This window comes from Dipodomys spectabilis, unplaced genomic scaffold (assembly GCF_019054845.1).
Source record: "Dipodomys spectabilis isolate Male_0828 unplaced genomic scaffold, ASM1905484v1 ptg000043l, whole genome shotgun sequence".
In the NCBI taxonomy this organism is placed as follows: Eukaryota; Metazoa; Chordata; class Mammalia; order Rodentia; family Heteromyidae; genus Dipodomys; species Dipodomys spectabilis.
The window spans coordinates 31283062-31295312 of record NW_024870720.1 but is presented as its reverse complement, the minus strand read 5'-3'; the positions used below and the strand labels follow the sequence as shown (position 1 = coordinate 31295312).

The 12251-nt window shown below is 38.4% G+C and overlaps 1 pseudogene; it reads right to left on the bottom strand.

Annotated features, from left to right (window-relative positions):
* Nucleotides 1–9897: 9897 nt before the first annotated feature.
* Nucleotides 9898–10468, bottom strand: LOC122106906 (annotated as a pseudogene).
* Between the last annotated feature and the right edge of the window lie 1783 nt (nt 10469–12251).

The window sequence follows — 12251 nt, the reverse complement described above, 5'->3', positions numbered from 1 at the left end:
CCCTTCTGGCCACATCCCCTCCAGCATCTGTTGTTATTAGAGTTCTTCATTATAGCCATTCTAACTGGGGTGAGATGGTATCTCAATGTTGTTTTGATTTGCATTTCTTTTATGGCTAGGGAGGTTGAACATTTCCTCATGTGTCTATTGGCCATTCTTATTTCTTCTTCAGAGAAGTCTCTCTTTAAGTCTTTCGCCCACTTATTTATTGGGCAGTTGTTTCTTTGAGGATTTGTTCTTGGGGGATTAAATTTTTTGAGTTCTAAGTATATTTTAGATATGAGACCCTTGTCCATTGTATGGCTAGTGAAGATCTTCTCCCAATCTGTGGGCTTTCTATTGATCTTGCTAGCTATGTCCTTTGCTATGCAGAAGCTCTGCAATTTCATGCAATCCCATTTGTCCAACCTTTCTTTGATTCGTTGTGCTTCTGGGTCTCTATTAAGAAAATTTCAGCCTGTGCCCAAGAGACCTAAGGTTTCTCCTATTCCTTCCTGTAATGTTTTCAGGGTGTCTGCTTTGACTTTGAGGTCTTTGATCCATTTGGAGTTGATTCTGGTCCAGGGTGATATATAAAGATCTAGCTTTAGTTTTCTACAGGTGATTAACCAATTTTGCCAGCACCATTTCCTGAAGAGGCTGTCTTTCTTCCATTCTATTTTTTTAGCTCCCTTATCAAAGATTAGGTGGCTACAGGTCTGTGGGTTCATTTCTGGGTTTTCAGTTCTATTCATTGGTCCTGAGGTCTGTTCTTGTGCCATTACCAAGCTTTTTTTATTACTATGGCTTTGTAGTAGAGTTTGAAATTTGGAATTGATATTCCTCCAGCACTGTTCTTTCTGCTAAGGATCGTTTTTGCTATTCAAGGTCTTTTATTGTTCCATATGAATTTTGAGATTGCTTCTTCTATTTCTTAAAGAATGAGGTTGGAATACTGATAGGTATCACATTGAATTTGCAGATAGCCTTGGGAAGTATGCCATTTTCGTGATGTTAATCTTTCCAATCCAGGAGCTTGGGAGGTTTTTCTACTTCCTAAGTTCATAGCAGCTGGTTTTAACCAAAGCTCACAGGTCATCACCCTCTTGAACAAGATTACAAAAATCCATGGAGTGGCTTTTCCAAATCAGATGACCTTAAATACCTTGACCATAGCCCAAGAAGTACCTATTATTTTAAAAGAATGCTGGGATTATATCCCTAGTTATTTCAAAATATAACTGAAGCCGTTTAAGGTCTTAGATTACCATATTGTTGCTGTTGATGCCTTCTCTATAGATTCTTTGGTAATTAAAGGCCTTTCTTTTGTAAGTGAATTCTAAATGAAAGTATGTTTTTCTGGATGCTGGTTGATTTACTGCATTTGTAAAATTGATACTCCTACCATTAGAAACCAGCATGGTAGGAAAAAGAAGAAGAAAGAAGAAAGAAGAAGAAGAAGAAGAAGAAGAAGAAGAAGAAGAAGAGAAGAAAGAAGAAGAAGAAGAAGAAGAAGAAGAAGAAGAAGAAGAAGAAGAAGAAGAAGAAGGAGAAAGAAGAAGAAGAAAGAAGAAGAAAGAAGAAGAAGAAGAAGAAGAAGAAGAAGAAGAAGAAGAAGAAGAAGAAGAAGAAGAAGAAGAAGAAGAAGAAGAAGAAGAAGAAGAAAGAAGAAGAAGAAGAAAGAAGAAGAAGAAGAAGAAGAAGAGAAGAAAGAAGAAGAAGAAGGAAGAAGGAAGAAGAAGAAGAAGAAGAAGAAGAAGAGAAGAAGAAGAAGAGAAGAAGAAGAAGAAGAAGAAGAAAGAGAAGAAAGAATGAAGAAGAAAGAGAAGAAGAAGAAGAGAAGAAGAAGAAGAAGAAGAAAGGAAGAAGAAGAAGAAGAAAAGAAAAGAAGAAGAAGAAGAAGAAGAAGAAGAAGAAGAAAGAGAAGAAAGAAGAAGATAGAAGAAGAAAGAAGAAGAAGAAGGAAGAAGAGAAGAAGGAGAAGAAGAGAGGAGGAAGGACGGAGGAGGAGAGGAGGAGGAGGAGGAGGAGGAGGAGGAGGAGGAGGAGGAGGAGAGGAGGAGGAGGCAGAGGAGGAGAGGAGGAGGAGGAAGAAGAGAAGAAGAAGAAGAAGAAGAAGAAGAAGAAGAAGAAGAAGAAGAAGAAGAAGAAGAAGAAGAAGAAGAAGGAAGAAGAAGAAGAAGAAGAAGAAGAAGAAGAAGAAGATGAAAAGAAGAAGAAGAAGAAGAAGAGAGAAGAAGAAGAGGAGAAGAAGAAGAGAAGAAGGAAGAGAAGAAGATGAAGAAGAAGGAAGAAGGAAGAAGAAGAAGGAAGAAGAGAAGAAGAAGAAGAAGAAGAAGAAGAAGAAGAAGAAGAAGAAGAAGAAGAAGAAGAAGAAGAAGAAAGAAGAAGAAGAAGAAGAAGAAGAGAAGAAGAAGAAGAAGAAGAAGAAGAAAGAAGAAGAAGAAGAAGAAGAAGAAGAAGAAGAAGAAGGAAGAAGAAGAAGAAGGAAGAAGGAAGAAGAAGGAAGAAGGAAGAGGAAGAAGAAGAAGAAGAAGAAGAAGAAAGAGAAGAAGAAGAAGAAGAAGAAGAAGAGAGAAAGAAGAAGAGAAGAAGGAAGAAGAAGAAGAAGAAGAAGAAGAAGAGAAGAAGAAGAAGAAGAAGGAAAGAAGAAGAAAGAAGAAAGAAGAAGAAGAAGAAAGAAGAGAAGAAGAAGAAGAAGAAGAAGGAAGAAGAGGAGAGGAGGAGGAGGAGGAGGAGGAGGAGAGGAGGAGGAGAGGAGGAGGCGGAGGAGGAGGAGGAGGAGGAGGAGGAGGAGGAAGAGGAGCGAAGAGGAGGAAGAGGAGGAAGAGGTGAGGAAGAGGACAGAAAGAGGAAGAAGAAGGAAGCGAAGAGAAGAAGAGGCTAGGAGAAGAGGGAAGAAGCGAAGAAGAAGAAGAAGAAGAAGAAGAAAGAAGGAAGAAGAAGAAGAAGAAAGAAGAAGAAGAAGAAGAAATCAGCAGCAGCAGCAGGGTAATTGCCTCTCTTATATTTTTTAGAATGTCCCCTAGTCCCAAAATTCCTATACTCATCCTCCATCAGCAGAAAAATAATTATGGAAGAAAAGACCTTGCCCCCATATCCAAAGAATTAGAATGATGGCTCGACATTGAATATTTGAAGAAGGGTCCAGGCACTGATATGGCTAACTTCTAGCTCTGTCTTTTTTCCTTCCTTCTGATCTCTTTAATCTTTCTCTCAACTATTACCTTAGAAACCTGGAAAAACAGGCTTGGAGGATAAGCGTCTTAGTCTATCAATTAGGACTCTTGGGACAACCTTTGTCCTAGCTCTGGTAACATGAGAATGACATATATCTTTAGGACTCATTCATATGTGGTTTGGATTATATCTAGACACAATTCTGGACTTTGGACTTTTGAGTTGATATTGTTGGCTGCTGGAACTATTGTCCTGGAATAAATGTATTTTATAGAAGAAAGGAACCAGAACTTTTGGAGCCAAGAATCTTTTGGATTAAGCATTTTCCCTCCAAATTCATACATTGAATCTTAATGGCCAATATAAGAGTAGAGGCCACTGATAAGTGATAAGGGCATAAGAGTGTTCAGCAAGAAACATGACACCTGGAGAAGATATGGAATCACTGGTGAGGAGAATGAGCAAGAAAACAACACTATTAACTTACTGAATTAGAATTGTGGAGTCAAGTCTAGAAAAGTCATTTTTCTGTCATCGTATTATGTCTAGTCTTCATCATTGGATAATTCTATAACTTTTCATAGTGTCTCAGTCCAGTTCAATTTAAAACTCTTGTCATTGATTAAGGTTTAAGGTGAAGACTAGAAAGGAGGTAAGGCATAAGGGTTTCCTGAGGTTGAGGTTCAATGCATTACTAAGTATGTTCACCTGTCTCACTACTCTGTTTTAGTTCCAAGTATACAGAGTCAAGAAAAGTGGGGAGGGGGAACCAATAGTCTTCTTGCTCACTTAGATCCACAGCTGTAATCTTATACATGTGTTCCTGCTACTCTGGCTGGCCATTGCTTCTACATTTTCTGAGAGCCATATTTCCTGAGAGCCACTTAGTGAATCCATTGGAAGACTTGTAGAACTATTGTTTGTCACAGGTTGTCTGATTCTTGAAACCAGATCTAGAAAACTTTTTCGGATGGCTAATAAACATATACATCCTAGTGTGAAAAAATGAGCTATCAGATTAATTCCATGTTTTGACTAGGCAATTAACAATGAGAAGCTGAGATGAGGAATGGAGTTACACATAGCAGAGGTTGGCAAATGAAAATCCAACCTATCATCTACCTCCTGTGTAAGTTTGGTTGGAATACAATCATTCATCTCACACATTTTCTACCACTACTTTTGCACTCAACAGAATAATTGAGACAAAGACCACCGGCCATGCAAAGCCCTGTTTACTCTCTGGGGCCTTTCAGGAAAAGGTGAGCAACCCAAGCTATTTATTCATAATAGAGTCCTTGATTTCTGTTTCTAGTTCTTATGGCTATGCCCTTTAGTCATACATTAAGTCCATAATTTGAAGTTGCTTGACTGGGGCCCATGCCCTGAAATATAAACAAGGCAAAAGTTAGATTTATGAAAGCAAAAGGTTATTCCTGAGAGCAAAGTCATTCATTATTCATTGAACTGTACTACTTTCCCCCCACAAAAGGCCTAAGTGAAATTAAACCTAAATCAACATATGTCATACTGTTTGATTAACTCCAAGCAAAACGTTTTTAACAATTCAAGTACTTTAAAAAAAAAAAAAAAACATGTCCACCAGTAACCTTTAAACATAAAAATAAAAAAGTCATATTTTTTTCTGCCAACCAGAGCTTCTGATCAACATAAGAATCAATGTTTTTACATGTATTTAAGTGACATCATTGTTGTTAAAAGCAAACAGGATTTATATTTGGATAAACATGTAAAAATATACACAGAAAGAGTGCTATTTTGAAATATTAAAAACATAGCTCACAAACTTTTTTAGTCCCCTAAAGTTTAAAGACTCCAATTTGGAAACTATTATCCAAAGTTTAAGGACTTCTGGTAAAAACTTCCAATTTAAGCCAGACTTCTAATGTCACCCCAAACCTAGGTTTGAAAGTAAACATGTCTGGATGGCTCTCTAAGTTGCCAGCATAGTGCTTTGCTGGAAGGGAATTCTACAAAGATTGCTTGATTCCAAGTTCCAAAATTTATTTTGTGCCATTCTCACCTCACTTCAGTGAGCAACACTTTTCTAAAGGTGAAATCACTTTGTCAGAATAGTCTACATTTTTCCGATCTCCGAGTTGGAATTTATAATGCTTTATGTTGGACATCAAGCATTGCTGAGCTTAAGCATGCTTGTGTCAGAGTGTGTATTTCACCTTACTTGCCAGCTGGTAAGCCAGCCTCTGACTGTTTCATTGGTGCCAGCTGGATATAAAACTCTTGGATCAGGAGACAAAGGATTTTTGTTACTTGTGGCACAATATCCAACATAAACATCATGTTGGCACCAGTTCCATACTCCTCATACACCCATGAGGATGATATAGAGCAGGTAGATGTGCAGCATCTATAGCAGTGTATTTGTGTTTCTGCCAAGGATCTTGAAAAACCCATCATTTATGACTTCAACCCTCAGTTGCTCACTGAAAATATAATCCTGAGAAATGGTCCAGATAAATGATAAGGACTTTGTGTTCTTATCATGGTAGGCTCATATATATATATATATATATATATATATATATGTATATATATATATACACATACATATATATGCACACACATATACACTCATATAAACATATATAAATATATACACATATGCATAGGAATGCTTAAGGCCTACCATAGATTGCTTCTCAGGGTGCACTTGGATTACTTCATCTAACAGATGTTTCCAATCAATCTCTCTGGCTTCAGTCATCTGGGTGAGAAAGTTTGTTCTGACTGTTAGAATTTAGGAAGAAAGAAGTGCTTCACAGTTAAAACTTGTAACTCTAGAGTTGATGACATTTTAGTGTGAAGGTCTAAAGTAATCAAAAGTAGAAAGAACACTAGGATGAAATGGACAGGGTAGTTTAAAGGATCATGGCTTAATTTTGCTTTTGTTCGAAAAAAGCAAGCTAGCTGGATCAGTAGAAGCAGAGCATAAGACAGCATGGTTCTGCCTACCTCAGTACATGTCTGGCCTTCTTCCCAAGCCCATACCAAACTGTACAACCCAGACTCGGAAGTCACTATATTTTGGTTTATCCTCCTAGCTGCCCAAGTAGGGAATCTTATCTGAGCTTCAATTAACATCTAATTCATAGAGGTTGATTGGGTGCCAGTGAATGAGCAAAAGCGAGTTTGAGTCCCTATCTCAGACCTAAAAGAATCCAATTCACACCTAAACGTAATGGATGCTATATCCAGCCTACACAGGAATGGGATTGAGTACAAAGCTCTTCCTCTGTCATCTTTGAAGCTGCTGTCAAACTTCCCAGAATTCAGTCTCAAGTCCATAATATGCCCCATATAAGAATACCATTATATAAATTGTTTTCAGGCTTTCGAGCCTATGGTTATTCACACACAAGTGCAGTTAAAAGAACATATCAAACCCCTCCCTCAAAAAGAACATGCCTGAGGTACAGATTAAGTATAGGCAAGGAACCAAAGAAAAGTTGAGCTTCAGAATATTCCACAGTAAAATGAGACTTTATCCAGAAGTTCCACCTCAGAAAGAACAGCTCAACATCAAGACCATAACACAAGAAACCAGCCATCCTCAGCTCCAGGAGTGGAGCTTCTTGGCTACTAAATTCCTTCTTCCTGGCTACTAAATTCCTCATGTATGGTTGGCAATATTTATTGAATGGTCAAATGTCATGGGACTCACTAGAGCTATATAGAATTTTCAGGATAAATTGAAATTGATTCATTTTCCCACATTGGTCCTTTCCCCCTATTTGTTTGTTGAGGGAAGATATCAATATTTTTTTCACAATCCAATCCAAAAGTTTAAATAAATGTAAAAAATTTCAAAACCAATAGCATATATAATGCTGAAGTCACTTCCTTGGATCATTTTTCTTCTTTCCCATATTTTATGTAGAACATTCATTCATTGAACATGAAATGACTTGGTTCTTACATACTAGAGTTTCACTGGGAGCAGACACAAGGAGACAGATTCTTTGCTAATGAGGACTTTCCTGTGGTGACAACTTCTATCTCAAGAGTACATTAGGCAAGAGATATACATTTGAGGGGATATAAAAAGATGAATTTAAAGACACATAAATATTATTTTTTAACCAGAAGTCAGTAAGAATAAGCTTTCTATTACAAGAGGAGATTACCCCCATTATAATAATTCTGACATATTCTTTCTGGTATGAAACCTAAAAAGTATGAAGTACCAAAGAATTACCTATCTGGTGGTGTTTCATTAGCTATAGTTTCTGAGCACTAGTATAAAAGGTAGTCTGAAGAGTTAAAAGTGGTTGATGTCAATACAAACTGCTGCTCAGAAGGCTACTACTTAGGTTATTCCTATCCCATCAATGAAATCTTGTATGGGGAAGAAATTATTTGCTATTAAAAATGGAATCCCTTCCTCAACACATGCGCAAAAACACTTGTCAGTTACACGAATGTCTTCAATGGAAATCTTAATTTTTGAATCAAAGGCATCCAAGGTAGGCAGACAGGGGAGTATCACCAGCCTATGTGGATGGATATTTGGGATGAAATCAACTGTCCCATGGACACTGGGAGATGTGCTACTCAGAAAAGGAAGAGCGTGAAGAGGCCCCAGGGCCTCGGGGCCATGTATTCCTAGCCATCAGGCCAGTTTGGTTCTCTGCATGTGATGGCCAAAAATGTTAAACACAAATCTAAAAGACAATTCTTATGCAGGTGATAGTAACTCTGTGTAGGAACTTTTTGTGTGCCTATTATTTATTGCTCTGGCAATTGTGTATTAAATTACCTGCCTCTTCACAACAAATTGGAGAGAGACTCGATAAATGGGACTACCTTAAACTAAAAAGTTTCTGCACAGCTAAAGCTATAGCAACCAAGCTAGAAAGACAACCAACTAATTGGGAAAAAATATTTACCAGCAGTATATCAGACAAGGGGTTAATATACGGGGAACTCAAGAAACTAATCCCTCCCAAACCTAACAAACCAATTACTAAATGGGCAAGGGAACTAAAAAGAGACTTCTCAGAAGAAGAGATAAAAATGGCAAAGAAACACATGTTCACCATCCCTGGTTGTAAAGGAAATGCAAATAAAGACAACCCTGAGATACCACCTTACCCCAGTCAGAATGGCCCAATCCTCAAGTTAGCCAACGACAAATGCTGGAGGGGATGCGGAAAAAGAGGAACCCTATTCCACTGCTGGTGGGAATGTACACTTATACAACCACTTTGGAAAGCAGTCTGGAAGGTCCTCAGAAAGCTAAATATTGACTTCCCTTATGACCCAGTCATACCACTTCTAGGCATCTATCCTGAACAACAGGAACCAGTATACAAGGACACATGCATCTCCATGTTTATTGCAGCACTGTTCGCAATAGCTAGGATATGGAAACAACCCAGATTTCCCACCACAGATGAATGGATCCAAAAATTGTGGTATCTATACACAATGGAATATTATGCAGCCATTAGAAATGACAAAATAATGGCATTTGTAGGGAAATGGATGGAGCTAGAAGAAACCATGTTGAGCGAGGTAAGCCAAGTGCAAAGAGAAACGGCACATAGTCTCCCTGATAAGTGGATGTTAAATTAAAAATGTAAGGTGATACGACAAAATTAACAAGACTTAAGAAACAAAGGACTTCCACTCATCTGGTCGAATCACTACTAAATAACCCCATGCTGCTGATCACATGTATGGTATATATGTGCACACCGGAGGGAAACCAGGAGGATGACACAGAACTAGAGGGAATCAGGGAAAAACATACAACAGCGTCACCCATCAGCTGCACTGGACATTGACCAAAATGAACTAAGCAACTCAATGGCAGTGATGGGAGGGAGGGAACAAGTGGGAAAGAGGGAACAGCTGATGCTATGCAAAACAAAAGAAATGTACATATCACCCAATGTGGAAGAAATAACTGTATTGCAAAGCTCATAGAACTCATAAATGTTATAGACCATGATAGACAATTTGTCCTATGAAAGTTAGAATGTGTCTGTGACTTTAACTAAGCATCACTATCCCACAATACTGTGAAATTTGGGAAATTATGTAACCACTTAATCACAATAAAAAATTTGAAAAAATAAAAAAATAAAAGCGCAGCTGTCTGCAAAAAAAATTACCTGCCTTATTTTTGAAGAGGAATATTTTCTTTTACAATGGCAGAAGTCCCATGCAAGATTTCTAAACAGCAATACAAAATACTGTAAACATAACAGAGCTTGTATAAAACAGAAATCCAGATTTACAAGCGAGTAGCTTGCTTCATAGAAAGTTCTCCCTCCTGTGCCAAGGGATAGATAGATTATATGTATATACTGTTATTTGTTCTTTTTTTTTTTTTGTCAGTCGTGGGGCCTGAACTCTCGGCCTGGGCACTGTCCCTCAGCTCTTCAACTCAAGGCTAGCGCTCTACCACTTGAGCCATAAGATCACTTTTGGCTTTTTCTGCTTATGTGGTGCTGAGGAATCAAACCCAGGGCCTCATGCATGCAAGGCAAGCACTCTACCACTGAGCCACCTTCCCAGCCTTATACTGTTGTTCTTGTTTGTTTGTTTGTTTTAAGAAGACAAATATAATCCTGAGCTGAAAAACTGGGATTTGGGTAGAGCCATCTTTGCATACAAAGTACCCAAAGGATGCTATACTGTTTTCTTTTAATGATGTTCCACTGCCGGAGACAGTGGTGACTTCGGAGACATTTATACCTTAGTGTGGCGCCCGGGTCTGGAGCCCGTGGCAGCCTTGCCACAGAGGCGGATGCACCAGCATCCTCTGCTTCTTCCAGCTCATCCTGGAGCTCCTGGCTGATCCTGCACTGCAGGGCTGCAGGAGTGAGCCACTCCTTCGGGAGGCATCTCTGGAGAAAGGGGGATACAGGAGCCGAAGCAGGCAAGTCGATTGATCCAGCGAAGAATCTCTTTCCCACAAAGAATCTCTGATAAAGCTGAAGAAAAGTGATTGCAGTTTTTACTGCATTAAATGATAGGCATTGCCTTTCTATTCGTTTCCCAGTTCGTCTACATTTTCCCCCTATATCAGCTTCTATCAGTGTTCCCTAAAACAAGAGTTTCTTTAAATTTAAATGTGTCTCCTAGGTCAGAAGCATTTCCTGGGGAAATTTCAAATATTCCAGAAAAAGAGTACGGATGGCCACCATAAGCAAATTCTCTGCCATACACTTCAATTCCTGAATGAAAAACTCCAGTCCCAAGGGGTGAGGTGTATTCGTTCATCCAATACAAGTCGTACCACTAACTGATTGGCCCCCATTCTCCCCACCACTGCCTCTCTCCGGGGCCTGCAGGGCCGGGCTGCTTTCATCTGGACGTCTCTGGGTGAGGCGCTTACAGGCGCCTCTTCAATAATGTTTTTAAAGCTCTAATCTTCAAACCACATTAAAGACATAGTGATAGTTTTGCTTCCACTTAGGGTACAGGAAGCCATGAGTGACTTGTACCCATCCTTATGATGAGAACTGGCTCAATAGTCCGTAAAATCCTAACTCTTCTTGAATCCTAAGACATACAGTAGAAAAGCAATGAGGTAAACTAAATTCCAAAGATTAGCCGGTTCCAGCATACATTCTTGTCTCTCCTTGAACAATTTTACCTTTTTAAAACACTTAGATTAAGGTGGTCTGTGGGTCATCAGGCTAAAAGATGGGCGAATCCATCTAGCTAGATGACAGGTTCTATGAAAGGAAAGAGGGCAAATTTTATGCCAAGCCATCTCATAACTTAAACAGACAAATACCTCAAAAGGCACAAATAGGCAAACTTCATTGAAAAAAAGAAACGGATACTTACCTAACCTTTTATTTTACTAAAAGAAATTGATTGTGTCTTAAATACCACATTAAAATTCCAGGATCAGATAGACTCACTGAAGATTTCTATCAGGTATTTAACAATACCAACTATAAAGTGTTTCAGTAAACAGAAGAGCTATTTCATGGCTCCTTTTATGAGTCCAGCATTATTCTGACACCAAAACCAAAATCAATAAAAAGGCACCATGAAAGGAACAAGGCAATGTCTTATAATGGTTGCAAAAACTCTAAAATTCAAATTAAAAGCATATTAAATCTAGCAACATTCAACATTGTACTGAAGGGCTATTAGTTTGTAAAGAGGCAAAAGTCATTCTTAAACAACATAATCTACAAATCCATTCCCAAAGAATCTACAAAAACTTAGCAGAGGATAAAAGGTCAATAGAATATCTCATTTGGGAAATTCAGATATTTCTAAAAGTACAAATTAACAAATAGCATCAAAGTGAAAATACAAAGAAATAAATTTAACACTGATGCAAAATTTCTATGCTGAATAGTATAGTATACTCTCACCAAAATTGAAGATCTAGATAAATGGGAAGCTTCATACTATTCACAGGTCAGAAAGCCCAGAATTGTTGAGATATCAAGATACTGACTGAACTGACGGATAAGATTCAAACAACCTCAGGAAGAGTAACAATGCTCGATAGGAAATGCACTCATTACCTTACTCATGTTACTGTAACCCCTCTGTACAGTATTTTTACAATAAAAAAACATATTAAAAAGATTCAAACAACTTCAATCAATACCAACAGGCTGCTTATTGTAGCTGCTTATGCCTGTAGTCCTAATTATTTTGGAGACTGAGAATAGAAGGATCATGGGAAACTGGGCAGAAAAGTGTGTGAGACCCCATTTCACTCAATAAACAGCTGGGCATGCTGACATGAACCTGTCATCCTAGTTATGTCAGAAAGCGTAAATAAGGGACTTGCAGTCCAGGATTGCAGGCAAAATGCCAGACTTTATCTCAAAAATAACCATAGCATAAAGGGCTGGGGGTATGGCTCAGGTGACAGGGTACTTGCCTAACACACAAGGGGCTCTGAGTTCCAACCTCAGTGCCTTTGGCAGTCTGGCTCTTCAAAAGTATCCAGATATAATGTATCTATATGAAGTTTAAAAAAAAACCCAGATAAACCCTGGGAAATAAGAAGTCGCTGACTCTCCCTTCACCTAAACACACCAAACATACAGGCGTTTTTTTGAATC